This window comes from Zea mays, chromosome 2 (genome assembly GCF_902167145.1).
Source record: "Zea mays cultivar B73 chromosome 2, Zm-B73-REFERENCE-NAM-5.0, whole genome shotgun sequence".
In the NCBI taxonomy this organism is placed as follows: domain Eukaryota; kingdom Viridiplantae; phylum Streptophyta; class Magnoliopsida; order Poales; family Poaceae; genus Zea; species Zea mays.
Genome location: NC_050097.1, coordinates 202,187,593 through 202,207,250, shown reverse-complemented (window position 1 = coordinate 202,207,250; position 19,658 = coordinate 202,187,593). Strand labels below are relative to the sequence as shown.

At 53.3% G+C, this 19,658-nt stretch overlaps 1 pseudogene; it reads left to right on the top strand.

The window, feature by feature from the left end:
• The window catches only part of LOC103649216 (asparagine synthetase [glutamine-hydrolyzing]-like), a 47,241-nt pseudogene that overhangs the window by 27,315 nt on the left and 268 nt on the right, over window positions 1–19,658 (top strand).

The following is a 19,658-nucleotide window of genomic DNA, read 5'->3' as shown; positions in this document are numbered from 1 at the left end:
GGGTTTGGCATGCGCAACAACCCGCGATGTTTGTTACAGGGCCTGGGACGACGTATCTAGGAAAGGAGCCAACAGACTAGCTCCCACGGCAAGAAAAATGAATAGAAAATGTGACAGTGTGACACAACCCATGACTAGAAAAATAAAAAAAAGGACGTGGGAGTGGATGGATCGTGTTGGCTAGAAAGCAAATGAACTGGATGGTTAAGACAGAAGTGAGGCTTCACCATTTCTAATTTTTTTTTAATTTCAGTTCTAGATTCAAACCTGAGTTTGGATTTCAAATATAAATTAGGTGCACAAACAAAAACCAGCATGAATGCAATTAGTTTATACATTTATTTAGACAAATGTTCTCATATATGTAACAAAATCATTATTTATTTTAGGATAGTATTAATCTGGCTGTGTAGTCAACTCAAAACTATATTCAAAATAATTTATTTATTTTTAAGGAAAAATACTTCCTAGTGTATAATATCCATTAAGAGATGGTTTTACTTAATAAGTTTTTTTAGAAGGTCTAAATTAACTACCAATATTCTAATATATTATTCATTTTAGGGAACAAGAACTTTTCATAGGTAAAGAATACCAATTTAGGATTTCGGGTGCTACATTAGCCCCCGAGGGAGGGTCGGGCTTTGCCGAGGCGAGGCCGACCCTTCCTTGATAACTAAACTTTGCGTGGGAGCGAGGTATATGAACAACTTGAAAACATCTTAAGGGTAGAAGCGACGTAGCTGTTGGATGTTCCAAGCGTTGTTGTAGACCTCGCCTTGACTGTTGGCCAGCTTGTACGTTCCGGGCTTCAGAACTTTGGCGATGACGAACGGCCCCTCCCAGTGGGGCGTGAGCTTGTGCCGCCCTCGGGCGTCTTGTCGCAGCCGAAGCACCAGGTCGCCCACCTGGAGGTCTCGGGACCGGACCCCTCGGGCGTGGTAGCGTCGCAGGGACTGCTGGTACTGCGCCGAGTGTAGTAAGGCCTTGTCCCGAGCCTCTTCCAGCTGGTCCAGCGAGTCTTCTCGACTAGCTTGGTTGCTTTGGCTGGCATAGGCCCTTGTCCTCGGGGAGCCGTATTCCAGGTCTGTGGGCAAGACGGCCTCGGCCCCATAGACTAGAAAGAACGGCGTGAAGCCCGTGGCTCGGCTCGGCGTTGTCCTCAGGCTCCAAACCACCGAGGGGAGTTCCTTCATCCATCGCTTGTCAAACTTGTTGAGGTCGTTGTAGATCCGAGGCTTCAGCCCTTGTAGAATCATGTCGTTGGCACGCTCTACTTGCCCTTTTGACATGGGGTGAGCTACGGCGGCCCAGTCCACCCGGATGTGGTGATCCTCGCAGAAGTCCAGGAACTTTCTGCCGGTGAACTGGGTGCCGTTGTCGGTGATGATGGAGTTCGGGACCCCGAATCGATGGATGATGTTGGTGAAGAACGCCACCGCCTGCTCGGACCTGATGCTGTTTAGGGGTCGGACCTCGATCCACTTGGAGAATTTGTCGATGGCGACCAACAGGTGCGTGTAGCCCCCGGGTGCCTTCTGCAAGGGGCCGACGAGGTCCAGACCCCATACAGCAAAAGGCCAGGTGATGGGTATCGTCTGCAGAGCCTGAGCGGGCAGGTGGGTCTGCCTTGCGTAGAACTGACACCCTTCGCAGGCGCGGACAATTCTAGTGGTGTCGGCCACCGCCGTGGGCCAGTAGAAGCCTTGTCGGAAGGCATTCCCGACAAGGGCTCGAGGCGCTGCGTGATGGCCGCAAGCCCCCGAGTGTATCTCTCGCAGGAGTTCCTGACCTTCGGTGATGGAGATGCATCGCTGGAGGATGCCGGAGGGGCTGCGGTGGTAGAGCTCCTTCTCATCTCCCAGCAGGACGAACGACTTGGCGCGCCGCGCCACCCGCCGAGCTTCGGCTCGGTCGGAGGGTAGCTCTCCTTGGTGGAGATATTGCAGGTACGGGGTCTGCCAGTTTTGATCAGGCGTGACCCTGCTTTGCTCCCCCTCGACGCGTAGCGTCTCGCCCTCGGGGGCCGAGGGTACCTCGGGCCGAACCAAGGGTGCCTCGGGCCGAGCCGAGGGTGCCTCGGGCTGTGCCGAGGGTACCTCGGGCTGGGCCGAGGGTGCCTCGGGCTGGGCCGAGGGTGCCTCGGGCTGGGCCGAGGGTGCCTCAGGCTCGAGCGTGTCGTCGATCTTGATGGAGGGTTGATGCAGATCTCGGGAGAAGACGTCCGGGGGAACCGTTGTTCGCCCTGAGGCTATTTTAGCCAGCTCGTCCGCAGTATCGTTGTAGCGCCGAGCGATGTGGTTGAGCTCGAGCCCGTAGAACTTGTCTTCCAGGCGTCGAACCTCATCGCAGTAGGCCTCCATCTTCGGGTCGCGGCAGTGGGAGTTCTTCATGACTTGGTCGATGACGAGCTGCGAGTCACCGCGAGCGTCGAGGCGTCGGACCCCTAGCTCGATGGCGATTCGCAACCCGTTGACCAGAGCCTCATACTCGGCCACATTGTTGGACGCCGGGAAATGGAGGCGTAGCACATAGCGTATGTGCCTGCCGAGGGGCGAGATGAAGAGTAGGCCTACGCCGGCTCCTGTCTTCATCAACGACCCGTCGAAGAACATGGTCCAGAGCTCCGGTTGGATCGGCGCCGTTGGTAGCTGGGTGTCGACCCATTCGTCCATGAAGTCTGCCAGGACCTGGGACTTGATGGCCTTCCGAGGGGCGAACGAGATTGCTTCGCCCATGATTTCCACCGCCCACTTTGCGATTCTACCCGAGGCCTCTCGGCACTGGATGATCTCCCCCAGGGGGAAGGACGACACCACAGTTACCGGATGAGACTCGAAGTAGTGTCGCAGCTTCCGCCGTGTCAGGATCACCGCATACAGCAGCTTCTGGACTTGTGGATAGCGGATCTTGGTTTCGGACAGTACCTCGCTGACGAAGTAGACTGGCCTCTGAACGGGCAATGCATGCCCCTCTTCTTGCCTCTCGACCACAATCGCGGCGCTAACCACCTGAGTGGTCGCGGCGACGTAGACCAAGAGGGCTTCTCCGGCAGCTGGGGGCACCAAGATAGGTGCCTTCGTGAGGAGCGCCTTCAGGTTCCCGAGGGCTTCCTCGGCCTCAGGGGTCCAAGTGAAGCACTCGGCCTTCCTTAAGAGGCGGTACAGAGGTAGACCTCTTTCGCCGAGGCGTGAGATGAAGCGGCTCAGAGCCGCGAGACATCCCATGACCCTCTGTACGCCTTTCAAGTCCTTGATGGGCCCCATGCTGGTGATGGCTGCGATCTTCTCCGGGTTGGCTTCGATGCCCCACTCGGAGACGATGAACCCCAAGAGCATGCCTCGGGGCACCCTGAAGACACACCTCGAACGTCAGGGTCTCCCTTCGGAAGTTGGAGGGTGTTCCGAAGCAGACGGGAAGGTCGAGTTGTCCGAGGGGCTGGACGCGCTTCCCGGGAATGATCCCATGGAAGGGCGCAGCGCCTGCCCGGACAGAGGACAGATCGACACGCAGGAGCCCAAGGGTCTCGGCGTAGATGATGTTGAGGCTGCTGCCTCCATCCATGAGGACCTTGGTGAGCCTGACGTCGCCGATGACGGGGTCGACGACGAGCGGGTATTTCCCCGGGCTCGGCACATGGTCGGGGTGGTCGGCTTGGTCGAAAGTGATGGGCTTGTCGGACCAGTCTAGGTAGACTGGCGCCGCCACCTTCACCGAACAGACCTCCCGGCGCTCTTGCTTGCGGTGCCGAGCCAAGGCATCCGCCGCTTGCCCACCGTAGATCATGAAGCAGTCGCGGACCTCGGGGAACTCTCCCGCTTGGTGATCTTCCTTCTTGTCGTCGTCGCGGGCCTTGCCACCCTCCGCGGGTGGCCCGGCTCTGTGGAAGTGGCGCCGAAGCATGACGCACTCCTCAAGGGTGTGCTTGACGGGCCCCTGGTGATAGGGGCACGGCTCCTTGAGCATCTTGTCGAAGAGGTTGGCACCTCCGGGGGGTTTCCGAGGGTTCTTGTACTCGGCGGCGGCGACAAGGTCCGCGTCGGCGGCATCGCGTTTCGCTTGCGACTTCTTCTTGCCCTTCTTCTTGGCGTCGCGCTGAGTTGATGCCTCGGGGGCATCTTCCGATGGGCGGCCCTGGGGCTGCTTGTCCTTTCGGAAGATAGCCTCGACCGCCTCCTGGCCGGAGGCGAACTTGGTGGCGATGTCCATCAGCTCGCTCGCCCTAGTGGGGGTCTTGCGACCCAGCTTGCTCACCAGGTCGCGGCAGGTGGTGCCAGCGAGGAACGCGCCGATGACATCCGAGTCGGTGATGTTGGGCAGCTCGGTGCGCTGCTTCGAGAATCGCCGGATGTAGTCCCGGAGAGACTCTCTCGGCTGCTGTCGGCAGCTTCGGAGGTCCCAGGAATTCCCGGGGCGCACGTACGTGCCCTGGAAATTGTCGGCGAAAGCTTGGACTAGGTCGTCCCAGTTGGAGATCTGCCCCGGAGGCAGGTGCTCCAACCAGGCACGGGCGGTGTCGGAGAGAAACAGGGGGAGGTTACAGATGATGAGGTTGTCATCGTCCGTTCCACCTAGTTGGCAGGCCAGACGGTAGTCCGCGAGCCACAGTTTCGGTCTCGTCTCCCCCGAGTACTTTGTGATAGTAGTCGGGGGTCGGAACCGGATCGGGAACGACGCCCGTCGTATGGCCCGGCTGAAGGCCTGTGGACCGGGTGGTTCGGGCGAAGGACTCTGATCCTCCCCGCTGTCGTAGCGTCCCCCACGCCTGGGGTGGTAGCCTCGGCGCACCCTCTCGTCGAGGTGGGCTCGACAGTCGCGGTGATGGTGCTCGTTGCCGAGGCGACCCGGGGCCGCAGGCGCTGTGTTGCGCGCGCGCCCGGTGTAGACCGAGGCTTCCCGCATGAATCGGGAAGTCGCGGCATGAGGTTCCGAGGGGTACCCCTGCCTTCGAGAGGCGGAGCTCTCGGCCCGTCGGACCGCGGCGCCTTCTAGGAGATTCTTGAACTCTCCCTGGATTCGCCGCCCCTCGGTGGTTGATGGCTCCGGCATCGCGCGGAGGAGCATTGCTGCTGCAGCCAGGTTCTGGCCGACCCCACTGGATGCGGGTGGTGGCCTGAACCTGACGTAGTCGGCGATGCGGTGCTGGAAGCCCTGGGGTAGATGACGTATTTCTCCGGCCGGAGGTTGGCCCGCCCATGCCTGCTCGACGTCCCGGCGGATCGGCTCAAGCGCTCCTGCTCCCTCGTCGAGCCTGGCCTGCACCCCGCGGATTTGCTCGAGCTGTGGGTCATGCCCCCCTGCCTGAACGGGGACCACAGCTAGCTCCCATGGGATGTCAACGCGAGGCACCGGCCTAGGGAGATCACTGTCCTCCGGCATGCCGAGATGGTTGCCTTCGGAGGGACCCCCTAGATCGACGTGGAAACATTCGCGGCTTGGGCCGCAGTCCTCGTCGCCGAGGCTATGGCTACCGTCGGAACAGTCGGAAAGGCAGTAGTCGCATGCGGTCATGAAGTCCCGCATGGCACTGGGGTTGCCAAGTCTGGAGAAATCCCAACACAAGTTGGGCTCGTCGTCTTCCTCGGACCCAGAGGGCCCGTAGGTCGAGACGTCCGTCAGCCGGTCCCAAGGTGACCGCATATGAAACCCCAGAGGGTTTGGGCTCGCCTCTACGAGAGCGCCCGCCAAAGCGAAGCCGCTAGGCGGGTTGAGGCTGAATCCAAATGACGTGGGATGGGAATCGGTCGGTACCTCTTGGTCGACGGGCGGTGATGAAGTCACGTCGGGGACTGACTGCACCGTCATCTCAGGTACGAGGGTGACACCCAGCAAGCCTTCCGCGAGCGTGCTGGCGTCGTCCGTTTGCTCGGGATTGGCGTGTTGCGGGGAGATGGCGCTCGTCTTCGTCTCAAGCGCGAGGCCGATGCCCGGTGCGCCCCCCGTTGGGGTGCTGGCGCTATCGGCTCGCTCGACAGCCAACGAGGCGCTGCCTCCTGCTTGGCCTTGGTTGCCCCGCCTTCCCCTCCATCGGGGGGGAAGAGGGCGGGATGAGCTCGAAGGTTGTTCTTCCACCACGTGGGGAAGACATCGTCGATTCCGCCGCCGGCGGGTGGGCTGTCGGCCGCCATTGCCGCTGTCGCCCGGCGGTGGAATGAGTATCATGTCGTAGCTGCCGTCGAGGGACATGAACTCAAGACTCCCGAAATGGAGCACTGTCCCGGGTTGGAGAGGTTGCTGGAGACTGTCCATCTGGAGCTTGACGGGAAGCTGTTCGTCAACACGCAGCAGGCCCCCTACCTGGCGCGCCAACTGTCGGCGTTTCGAGACCGGGGGGTCCCTAAGCCGACGAGTGAATGTCGCCGCGTGCCCCAGCCCAGATGGGTCGACGCGAGGCCGAGCGCGAAGGGGGGAAGTGAGGTGGCCGGAGACATGCATGAGAGAGGTGGAAATCCCGCGGCCTTCGTGTTCGTCCCGCGCCCAGGTCGGGTGCGCTTGCAGTAGGGGGTTACAAGCGTCCACGCGGGAGAGGGAGCGAGCGGCTTCAAGCGAGCGCCTGTCTCGTCCTCGTCCCCGCGCGGCCAACCTTCCCTAAGAGGGCCCTGGTCCTTCCTTTTATAGGCGTAAGGAGAGGATCCAGGTGTACAATGGGGGGTATAGCAGAGTGCTACGTGTCTAGCGGAGGAGAGCTAGCGCCCTAAGTACATGCCGTCGTGGCAGCCGGAGAGATTTTGGCACCCAGCTGGTGTGATGTCGTGGCCGTCGGAGGAGTGCTGGAGCCTGGCGGAGGAACAGCTGTCAGAGCTGTTGAGTCCTTGCTAACGTCCTCTTGCTTCCGTAAGGGGACTGAGAGTAGCCGTCGTCACAGAGTATGTGGGACGCCATCATTGCCTATCTGGCGGAGCGAGCCAGATGGGACGCCGGTCTTGTTCCCCATGGCCCGAGTCAGCTCGGGGTAGGGTGATGATGGCGCCTCCCGTTGACGTGGCTGGTCTGCGCCCTAGGTTGGGCGATGTGGAAGTGAAAGGGAAATATGCCCTTGGGCCATTTCTAAGTATTTTGGTGATTGAGTGCCAACACAAGTGCTTAAATGTGAATCTATGCCCATGAATGGACAAAGTGCAAATCAAGAGCAAAGGTATGTTTCTAAGTCTTAGTACATTGGTTTTGTGTACTAATATACTTGTCTAAGTGTTAGAAACAGAAAGAAGAAGAGAAGAGAAGAGTTGGCTGTGTACAGCCAAGAGGCTGTTTCGGTCTGGGGCACCGGACTGTCCGGTGGTGCACCGGACAGTGTCCGGTGGTGCACCGGACAGTGTCCGGTGCGCCAGGTTGCCTCGGGCGAAGTGGCCGCTCTCGGGAATTTGCCGACGGCGTACGGCTAAAATTCACCGGACTGTCCGGTGTGCACCGGACTGTCCGGTGAGCCAACGGTCGGCCGGGCCAACGGTCGGCCGCACGATCTGCGCAGGACACGTGGCCGAGCCAACGGTCGGAAGGGGGCACCGGACTGTCCGGTGTGCACCGGACATGTCCGGTGCGCCAACCGCTCCCAGATCTGCAACGGTCGACTGCGCTATTTAAGGAAGGAAATCGGGCACCGGACAGTGTCCGGTGTGCACCGGACTGTCCGGTGCGCCCGACGACAGAAGGCAAGGACAGCCTTCCTGGTTTGTTCTCAACGGCTCCTAGCTGCCTTGGGGCTATAAAAGGGACCCCTAGGCGCATGGAGGAGACAACCAAGCATTCCTACAACATTCCTAAGCACCAAGACATCGATCTCGCGCATTCGTTTCATTGTGATAGCATAAGGAGCTCTTGTGGAGTTGTGAACTCTTTGGGTTGTGTTGCGAGCTCTTGTTGCGACTTGTGTGCGTGTTGTTGCTCTGATCTTTTGAAGTCTTGTGTGTGTTGCTCATTCCCCCTTGCTCTGTGTTTCTTTGTGAACTTCAATTGTGAGGGCGAGAGGCTCCAAGTTGTGGAGATTCCTCGCAAACGGGATTGAGAAAAAGCAAGCAAAACACCGTGGTATTCAAGTGGGTCTTTGGACCGCTTGAGAGGGGTTGATTGCAACCCTCATCCGTTGGGACGCCACAACGTGGAGTAGGCAAGCGTTGGTCTTGGCCGAACCACGGGATAAACCACTGTGTCATCTCTGTGATTGATCTCTTGTGGTATTGTGTTTTGTTGAGACTCCTTTCTAGCCACTTGGCATTCATTGTGCTAACACTTAACAAGTCTTTGTGGCTATAAGTTTAAACTTTTACAGGATCACCTATTCACCCCCCCCCTCTAGGTGCTCTCAATTGGTATCAGAGCCGTTCTCTTCAAGAAGGGACTAATCGCCCGAAGAGATGGATCCTAAGGGGAAAGGAATCGTGATCAACGACAAGGAGAAGGAGTCCTTCGTCAACGAGTCAAGGGATGACAAGTCCAACGACTCGGGCTCGGGCCACAGACGCAAAGATGGGAAGAAGAAGAAGACAAGACGCATCAAGGAAATTGTCTACTACGACAGCGATGAGTCTACTTCCTCCCAAAAGGACGACGACAACGACTACAGGAAGACGGCCAATTCGAACTTTTCATTTGATTATTCTCGTATTCCACATAGTTCGAATTCGCATTTGCTCTCCATTCCTCTTGGCAAACCTCCACACTTCGATGGGGAAGACTACGGATTTTGGAGTCACAAAATGTGTAGTCACTTATTCTCTCTCCATCCAAGCATATGGGAGATTGTAGAGAATGGAATGAAATTTGATAGCTCGGATAGCCCTATGCTTATAAATGAACAAATCCATAGAAATGCACAAGCTACTACTGTTCTATTAGCATCTTTGTGCAGGGAAGAATACAATAAGGTGAGCGGCTTGGACAACGCCAAGCAGATATGGGACACCCTCAAGATCTCTCACGAGGGGAACGACATCACCATGCTCACTAAAATGGAGTTGGTGGAGGGCGAGCTTGGACGGTTCGCGATGATAAGGGGAGAGGAGCCGACGCAAACATACAACCGGCTCAAGACCCTTATCAACAAAATAAGGAGCTACGGGAGCACGCGATGGACGGACCACGACGTCGTCCGCCTAATGCTAAGGTCATTTACTGTTCTTGATCCTCATTTGGCGAACAATATACGTGAAAATCCCAGGTACACCAAGATGTCGCTCGAAGAAGTTCTTGGGAAATCCGTTAGTGGGCGAATGATGATCAAGGAGGCAAAGTACGTGGACGACGCCTTGAATGGTCCGATCAACGAGCCTCAACCCATTGCTCTCAAGGCAACAAGGAGCAAGGAGGCGCTACCCAGCAAGGTGGCACAAATTGAGGCTGCCGGTCTTAATGATGAAGAGATGGCCCTCATCATCAAAAGATTCAAGACGGCGCTAAAAGGTCGAAAGGGACAGCCAAGCAAGACTAAGACCAAGGGAAAGCGATCATGCTTCAAATGCGGTAAGCTTGGTCATTTTATTGCTAACTGTCCCGACAATGATAGTGACCAGGAACAAGGGAGCAAGAGGGAAAAGAAGAAGCATTACAGGAAGGCCAAGGGCGAGGCACATATCAGAAAGGAGTGGGACTCGGACTGCTCCTCGTCCGACTCCGACAATGAAGGACTCGCCGCCACCGCCTTCAACAAGTCATCCCTCTTCCCCAACGAGCGTCACACATGCCTTATGGCAAGGGAGAAGAAGGTGAGTACTCGAGACTCCACTTATGCTTCTTCTAGTGATAATGAGTCTAGTGATGATGATGACATAGACTATTCATGCTTATTCAAGGGTTTAGATAGATCTAAAATAGATAAGATTAATGAGTTGATTGATGCTTTGAATGACAAGAATAGATTACTAGAAAAATAAGAAGATCTTTTATATGAGGAGCATGATAAATTTGTTAGTGCACAAAATTCTCTTGCTCTAGAAATTAAAAGGAATGAAATTCTCTCTGGTGAAGTATCTACTTGTCATAAAACCATTTCTACTTTAGAAGGTGTCAACAATGATTTAAATGCTAAATTAGAAGTAGCAAATAAATCTAATTCTTGTGTAGAACATGTTGTAATTTGTACTAGGTGTAAAGATTTTGACATTGATGCTTGTAGTGAACACCTAGTTTCAATTTCCAAGCTTAATGATGAATTGGCTAGTCTTAATGCTCAACTTAAGACTAGCAAGAATGATTTCGATAAGCTAAAATTTGCAAGGGATGCCTACACGATTGGTAGACACCCCTCAATTAAGGATGGACTTGGCTTCAAGAGGGAAGCCAAGAACTTAACAAGCCATAAGGCTCCCATTCCCGCTAAGGAGAAAGGGAAGGCCCCTATGGCTACTAGTGCTAAAAAGAACCATGCCTTTTTGTATCATGATAGGAGACAAACTAGAAATGCTTATAGGAGTTATAGTGCCTACGATGATTTTTCTCATGCTATGTTTGCTTCTAGCTCTTCTTATGTGCATGATAGAAATGTTGGTAGGAGAAATGTTGTTCATAATATGCCTAGGAGAAATGTTGTTAATGTTCCTAGGAAAGTAAATGAACCTTCTACAATATATCATGCTTTGAATGCTTCATTTGCAATTTATAGAAAGGATAAAAAGGTGATTGCTAGGAAGTTAGGGGCAAAATGCAAGGGTGATAAAACTTGCATTTGGATCCCTAAGGAAATTGTGACTAACCTTGTAGGACCCAACAAGAGTTGGGTACCTAAGTCCCAAGCCTAAATTTGCCTTGCAGGTTTATGCATCCGGGGGCTCAAGCTGGATTATTGATAGCGGATGCACAAACCATATGACGGGGGAGAAGAAGATGTTCACCTCCTACGTCAAGAATAAGGATTCCCAAGATTCAATTATATTCGGTGATGGGAATCAAGGCAAGGTAAAAGGGTTAGGTAAAATTGCAATTTCTAATGAGCACTCTATCTCTAATGTGTTTTTAGTAGAGTCTCTTGGATATAATTTGCTATCTGTTAGTCAATTATGCAACATGGGGTATAACTGTCTATTTACAAATGTAGATGTGTCTGTCTTTAGAAGAAGTGATGGTTCACTAGCTTTTAAGGGTGTATTAGACGGCAAACTTTATTTAGTTGATTTTGCAAAAGAAGAGGCCGGTCTAGATGCATGCTTAATAGCTAAGACTAGCATGGGCTGGCTGTGGCATCGCCGCTTAGCACATGTGGGGATGAAGAACCTTCACAAGCTTCTAAAGGGAGAACACGTGATAGGTTTGACTAACGTGCATTTCGAAAAAGATAGACCTTGTGCAGCTTGTCAAGCAGGTAAACAAGTGGGAGGAGCGCATCACAGCAAGAATGTGATGACCACTTCAAGATCCCTGGAGCTGCTGCATATGGACCTCTTCGGACCCGTCGCCTATCTGAGCATAGGAGGGAGTAAGTATGGTCTAGTTATTGTTGATGACTTTTCCCGCTTCACTTGGGTGTTCTTTTTGCAGGATAAGTCTGAAACCCAAGGGACCCTCAAGCGCTTCCTCAGGAGAGCTCAAAATGAGTTTGAGCTCAAGGTGAAGAAGATAAGGAGCGACAACGGGTCCGAGTTCAAGAACCTTCAAGTGGAGGAGTTCCTTGAGGAGGAAGGGATCAAGCACGAGTTCTCCGCTCCCTACACACCACAGCAAAATGGTGTGGTAGAGAGGAAGAACAGGACGCTAATCGATATGGCGAGGACTATGCTTGGAGAGTTCAAGACCCCCGAGCGATTTTGGTCGGAAGCCGTGAACACGGCTTGCCACGCCATCAACAGGGTCTACCTTCACCGCCTCCTCAAGAAGACGTCATATGAGCTACTAACCGGTAACAAACCCAATGTATCTTACTTTCGTGTATTTGGGAGCAGGTGCTACATTCTAGTGAAGAAGGGTAGAAACTCTAAATTTGCTCCCAAAGCTGTAGAAGGGTTTTTGTTAGGTTATGACTCAAATACAAAGGCGTATAGAGTCTTCAACAAATCATTGGGTTTGGTTGAAGTCTCTAGCGACGTTGTATTTGATGAGACTAATGGCTCTCCAAGAGAGCAAGTTGTTGATTGTGATGATGTAGATGAAGAAGATGTTCCGACGGCCGCTATACGTACCATGGCGATTGGAGAAGTGCGGCCACAGGAACAAGATGAACGAGATCAACCTTCTTCCTCAACAACGGTGCATCCCCCAACTCAAGGCGATGAACAGGTTCATCAAAAGGAGACGTGTGATCAAGGGGGAGCACAAGATGATCATGTGATGGAGGAAGAAGCACAACCGGCACCTCCAACCCAAGTTCGAGCGATGATTCAAAGGGATCATCCCGTCGACCAAATTCTTGGTGATATTAGCAAGGGAGTAACTACTCGATCTCGATTAGTTAATTTTTGTGAGCATTACTCCTTTGTCTCTTCTATTGAGCCTTTCAGGGTAGAGGAGGCCTTGCTAGATCTGGATTGGGTATTGGCCATGCAGGAGGAACTCAACAACTTCAAGCGCAATGAAGTTTGGACACTGGTGCCTCGTCCGAAGCAAAATGTTGTGGGAACCAAGTGGGTGTTCCGCAACAAACAGGACGAGCACGGGGTGGTGACGAGGAACAAGGCTCGACTTGTGGCAAAAGGTTATGCCCAGGTCGCAGGTTTGGACTTTGAGGAGACGTTTGCTCCTGTGGCTAGGCTAGAATCAATTTGTATCTTGCTAGCATATGCCGCTCACCATTCTTTCAGGTTGTACCAAATGGATGTGAAGAGCGCTTTCCTCAACGGGCCAATCAAGGAGGAGGTGTACGTGGAGCAACCCCCTGGTTTCGAGGATGAACGGTACCCCGACCACGTGTGTAAGCTCTCTAAGGCGCTCTATGGACTTAAGCAAGCCCCAAGAGCATGGTATGAATGCCTTAGAGACTTTTTACTTGCTAATGCTTTCAAGGTTGGGAAAGCCGATCCAACTCTGTTCACTAAGACATGTGATGGTGATTTGTTTGTATGCCAAATTTATGTCGATGACATAATATTTGGTTCTACTAACCAAAAGTCTTGTGAAGAGTTTAGCAGGGTGATGACGCAGAAATTTGAGATGTCGATGATGGGCGAGTTGAACTACTTCCTTGGGTTCCAAGTGAAGCAACTCAAGGACGGCACCTTCATCTCCCAAACGAAGTACACGCAAGACTTGCTGAAACGGTTTGGGATGAAGGATGCCAAGCCCGCAAAGACTCCGATGGGGACCGACGGACACACCGACCTCAACAAAGGAGGTAAGTCCGTTGATCAAAAAGCATACCGGTCCATGATAGGTTCTTTGCTTTACTTATGTGCTAGTAGACCGGATATTATGCTTAGTGTATGCATGTGTGCTAGATTTCAATCCGATCCTAAGGAGTATCACTTAGTGGCGGTGAAGCGAATTCTTAGATATTTGGTCGCTACGCCTTGCTTCGGGCTCTGGTATCCAAAGGGGTCTACCTTTGACTTAGTTGGATACTCAGACTCCGACTATGCTGGATGTAAGGTCGATAGGAAGAGTACATCGGGGACGTGCCAATTCTTAGGAAGGTCCCTGGTGTCATGGAACTCTAAGAAACAAACCTCCGTTGCCCTATCCACCGCTGAGGCCGAGTACGTTGCCGCAGGACAGTGTTGCGCGCAACTACTTTGGATGAGGCAAACTCTCCGGGACTTTGGCTACAATCTGAGCAAAGTCCCACTCCTATGTGATAATGAGAGTGCTATCCGCATGGCGGAGAATCCTGTTGAGCACAGCCGCACAAAGCACATTGACATCCGGCATCACTTTTTGAGAGACCACCAGCAAAAGGGGGATATTGAAGTGTTTCATGTTAGCATCGAGAACCAGCTAGCCGATATCTTTACCAAGCCTCTAGATGAGAAGACCTTTTGCAGGTTGCGTAGTGAGCTAAATGTCTTAGATTCGCGGAACTTGGATTGAATTGTAGCATACATGTATTTATGCCTTATGATCATGTTCCTTTCTGCATTTTGTTGCTTATTATGGTGCTCAAGTTGTACAAACACTCCCTGGACCTCACAAGTCCGTTGCAAAGTGATGCACATGTTTAGGGGGAGATGTGTTACAACTTGACCCTTGGAGACTAACCATGTGTTTGAGTTTGATGATTTAGTCTCGAAGGAGGATTGAAAGGGAAAAAGGTGGACTTGGACCATGAAAGACTTCCACTGCACTCCAGATGAGGGGGTAATTTATTCCAAGTTCATCTTTAAACTCTTATTGCCTATGTGCTCTTAATTGAAGATTTTGGTGAGGCAATGGGGTTAAAGGGCCAAGATTGATCCCGTTTTGGTGCTTGATGCCAAAGGGGGAGAAAATAAAGGCCAAAGCAATAAATGGATCAGCTACCACTTGAGAGATTTTGAAAATAGTAGAATAGAGCTTTTTGTTTTGACAAAACTCTTTTATTGTCTCTCTTGTCACAAGTTGGCTTCTTATGGGGAGAAGTGTTGATTATGGGAAAAAGGGGGAGTTTTTGGATTCTTGAATCAAATTTCTTTGGAAAACCTCTCTTTATGTCTCTACAAGTGGATTTGACTTAGAGATAGGATTTTGAGTTTGATTTGCAAAAAAAAACAAACCAAGTGGTGGCAAAGGATGATCCATATATGCCAAAAAGAATCAAAATAAATTTGAGTTTTTATTTTGAAGTGATATTGCACTTGTTCGAGTTGCTTTATGTTGTGTTGGCATGAATCACCAAAAAGGGGGAGATTGAAAGGGAAATATGCCCTTGGGCCATTTCTAAGTATTTTGGTGATTGAGTGCCAACACAAGTGCTTAAATGTGAATCTATGCCCATGAATGGACAAAGTGCAAATCAAGAGCAAAGGTATGTTTCTAAGTCTTAGTACATTGGTTTTGTGTACTAATATACTTGTCTAAGTGTTAGAAACAGAAAGAAGAAGAGAAGAAAAGAGTTGGCTGTGTACAGCCAAGAGGCTGTTTCGGTCTGGGGCACCGGACTGTCCGGTGGTGCACCGGACAGTGTCCGGTGCGCCAGGTTGCCTCGGGCGAAGTGGCCGCTCTCAGGAATTTGCCGACGGCGTACGGCTAAAATTCACCGGACTGTCCGGTGTGCACCGGACTGTCCGGTGAGCCAACGGTCGGCCGGGCCAACGGTCGGCCGCACGATCTGCGCAGGACACGTGGCCGAGCCAACGGTCGGAAGGGGGCACCGGACTGTCCGGTGTGCACCGGACACGTCCGGTGCGCCAACGGCTCCCAGATCTGCAACGGTCGACTGCGCTGTTTAAGGAAGGAAATCGGGCACCGGACAGTGTCCGGTGTGCACCGGACTGTCCGGTGCGCCCGACGACAGAAGGCAAGGACAGCCTTCCTGGTTTGTTCTCAACGGCTCCTAGCTGCCTTGGGGCTATAAAAGGGACCCCTAGGCGCATGGAGGAGACAACCAAGCATTCCTACAACATTCCTAAGCACCAAGACATCGATCTCGCGCATTCGTTTCATTGTGATAGCATAAGGAGCTCTTGTGGAGTTGTGAACTCTTTGGGTTGTGTTGCGAGCTCTTGTTGCGACTTGTGTGCGTGTTGTTGCTCTGATCTTTTGAAGTCTTGTGTGTGTTGCTCATTCCCCCTTGCTCTGTGTTTCTTTGTGAACTTCAATTGTAAGGGCGAGAGGCTCCAAGTTGTGGAGATTCCTCGCAAACGGGATTGAGAAAAAGCAAGCAAAACACCGTGGTATTCAAGTAGGTCTTTGGACCGCTTGAGAGGGGTTGATTGCAACCCTCGTCCGTTGGGACGCCACAACGTGGAGTAGGCAAGCGTTGGTCTTGGCCGAACCACGGGATAAACCACTGTGTCATCTCTGTGATTGATCTCTTGTGGTATTGTGTTTTGTTGAGACTCCTTTCTAGCCACTTGGCATTCATTGTGCTAACACTTAACAAGTCTTTGTGGCTATAAGTTTAAACTTTTACAGGATCACCTATTCACCCCCCCCCCCTCTAGGTGCTCTCAGGAAGCTCCTCTGAAGCCGAGGTCGAGTCTGTCTTCCGTGGCCGAGGTCGAGTCCGAGCCCCTGGTTCGGGCGAGGCGGAGACCGTCGGCTGAGGCCAGGGCGGAGTCCGAGCCCTGGGGTCGGGCGAAGCGGAGTTCGTCGTCTTCTGGGGCTGAGCCCGAGTCCGAGCCCTGGGTCGGGCGGAGCGGAGTTCGTCGTCTTCCGGGACTTAGCCCGAGTTCGAGCCCTGGGTCGGGCGGAGCGGAGTTCGTCGTCTTCCGGGGCTTAGCCCGAGTCCGAGCCCTGGGTCGGGCGGAGCGGAGTTCGTCGTCTTCCGGGGCTTAGCCCGAGTCCGAGCCCTGGGTCGGGTGGAGCGGAGTTCGCCGTCTTCCGGGGCTTAGCCCGAGTCCGAGCCCTGGGTCGGGCGGAGCGGAGTTCGCCGTCTTCCGGGGCTTAGCCCGAGTCCGAGCCCTGGGTCGGGCGGAGCGGAGCTTCCTATGGTGCCTGCGGCCGGGCCTGACTGCCTGTCAGCCTCACTCTGTCAAGTGGCACCGCAGTCGGAGCGGCGCAGGCGGCGCTGTCTTTCTGTCAGGCCGGTCAGTGGAGCAGCGGAGTGACGGCGGTCACTTCGGCTCTGTCGGCTGGGGGGCGCGCGTCAGGATAAAGGTGTCAGGCCACCTTTGCATTAAATGCTCCTGCAATTTGGTCGGTCGGTGCGACGATTTGGTCAGGGTTGCTTCTTGGCGAAGACAGGGCCTCGGGCGAGCCGGAAATATGTTCGCCGCTGGAGGGGGGCCTCGGGCGAGACGGAGATCCTCCGGGGTCGGCTGCCCTTGTCCGAGGCTAGGTTCGGGCGAGGCGTGATCGAGTCCCTCGAATGGACTGATCCCTGACTTAATCGCACCCATCAGGCCTTTGCAGCTTTATGCTGATGGAGGTTACCAGCTGAGAATTAGGAGCCTTGAGGGTACCCCTAATTATGGTCCCCGACACAACTCCAATGAAGGTCTCATCTCATCACACAAGAGACATGATGCTGAGCACCGGACATACACTGTACGAACTACTTTGTGCAGTTCCTAAAGGCGTACTTGCTACTCTGTAGCGTACTCTGTAATCGTAACACAGCGACAGTACAAGGTTTGGGGGTAACGATCGATCGTTGCTTGATGATTTTCTATGGTGGTCTTCTTAGGACGCTCACATCTATAAATGAATTTCAGAGGAAGGCATTCTTTGTAACTATAGATTATATAATCTATATTACATAGTTTGAACGTACCTATTTGGCAATCCAGCTTATTGAAATTTTGATTATTAATTTTAGTCAAGTGTTACGTAGCGAGAGCAAGGAAAAATAAATGAAACGTTTTTAAAAGAGTGGTAATAGTGGTTAATTTCTTCTGAAGTTGAAATGGTATTGGGTCATTTCCAAAAAAAAATAATATCAAATAAGCACCCCTTGAGTAGATTATGAGATTGCGATAATCTAGCCTCCATATTATATAATCCGGCATAATAATCTAGATTATTTAACGTAGATTATATAATTGAGATAGAATATAATCTGAAACAAACATGCACTAAGCAACTAAAGAGGAGGGCATAGTGTGTGCGTGCCTCTAAAAACGACTCTTCAAATCTACTAACTATTAAGAGAGCACTGTAGACTGTCCCCGCCTCCCTACCCCGCCCGCCCGCCAGACGCGACAACCGCGATCCGCCCGCCCGCCCTCCGCAATCCCCGCCCGCCATGTGAGGCATGCTGGAAGTCCATCAACCACCGGATCCTCTCCAGCCGCCTCACCCTCGCGGTCCTCCCCGATGAGCACGCGCTCGCGGAGTCCATCAAGCGCCACCTCGCCGCCTCGGGCTGCCCCAATGATGCGCTCTCATCCGCTGACCTCCACTCCAAGATCTCCGTCCATGCCCCCCGAGCGTCGCTGTGGCCGATCCTCTACCTGCTCGACTCGCTCTCCTCGCAGTACCGCGCCGCCGCCGCGACTTCATGCCTCCCAACTCTTCCCATCGCCGCCCCACCGCGGAATACCACCTCGGGGAGAGCGAGTCGAGCAGGACAACTCTTCCCATCGTCGTCCGCCCGCTCACCGCTGACCGCCCGCTCTAGCGCTCGGACTTGGCCCCGTTTCTGCCCTCGCCCCTCAGCCGCCCTGGCGCCTGTCCGAGACCGACGTCCTTGCTCTATCCAGTCAGTTGACCAGCTTGACTTCTTTAGCTCGTGCTCTCCGTCCCTGACTTGATTTCTTCCTTTCAGCCCAACCCAGCCCAAAGCCGTCAGATCGCGGCACTCCGTCCAACCCTCCTGGGTACGACGACGATGACGATGAGGCCATCGTCACCCCCTCCGTCCCCTACGACCCGATGGCGCTAAGGAAGGCGTTCGAGAAGGTCGTGGTGAAGCGACTAATGACAGACATCCCGTTCAACGTCTTGCTCTCCGGCGGGCTGGACTCGTCGCTGGTGGCGGCCGTCGTCGTTCGCCACCTCGCCGGGACAGAGGCCGCCAGGCGCTGGGGCACCAAGCTCCACTCCTTCTACGTGGGCCTGGAGGGTTCCCCTAACCTCAAGGCGGCCAGGGAGGTGGCGGAGTACTTGGGCACCCTGCACCATGAGTTCCACTTCACCGTTTAGGACGACATCGACGCCATCGAGGACGTGATCTACCACACGGAGACGTACGACGTCACCACAATCAGGGCGAGCACGCCCATGTTCCTCATGTCGCGCAAGATCAAGTCCCTCGGGGTCAAGATGGTCATCTCCAGCGAGGGCTCCGACGAGCTCTTCGGAGGCTACCTCTACTTCCACAAGGCGCCCAACAAGGAGGAGTTGCACCGCGAGACGTGCAGGAAGGTCTGTGTCAATTTCTTTCACTGACTGACTGGCTGACATTGGTGGATGGATGGATGATCGATTCTTGCTCTGCAGGTTAAGGCTCTGCATCAGTATGACTGCCTGAGAGCCAACAAGGCGACGTCGGCTTGGGGCTTGGAGGCTCGCGTCCCGTTCCTGGACAAGGAGTTCATCAATGCGGCCATGAGCATCGATCCTGAGTGGAAGATGGTATTTGCTGACACTACCCTAGCTGAGAACGGAAAGAGAGCTCATTGCCTTTTCAATCAAACAAAGCAAATCAAAGCATTATGTATATGTGACCAGATGAGGGCTTTAATTTGCAGGTCCGACCTGATCTTGGAAGGATTGATAAGTGGGTGCTGAGGAAGGCATTCGACGACGAGGAGCATCCATTCCTGCCCAAGGTGGTAGCCAACCTGCGTTTCAGCTGCTTGAATCTTCCCTAGCCAAAATTTGGACGTTCAGACAGACATCTAAAAAGATTTTGCCTTGCAGCATATCCTCTACAGACAGAAGGAGCAGTTCAGTGACGGCGTCGGGTACAGCTGGATCGATGGCCTGAAGGCTCATGCAGCATCAAATGTAAATGTTGCCATGTCAATTTAAGGACAGCTCTGTTTTTTCTCTCTCTCCATGGATCATGATCCATATACATACACTATTTGAATGTTGGTGACTGACAAGATGCTGTCGAATGCAAAGTTCATCTTCCCACACAACACTCCGACCACCAAGGAGGCCTACTACTATAGGATGGTCTTCGAGAGGTTCTTCTCACAGGTGGGTGGAGCTAATTT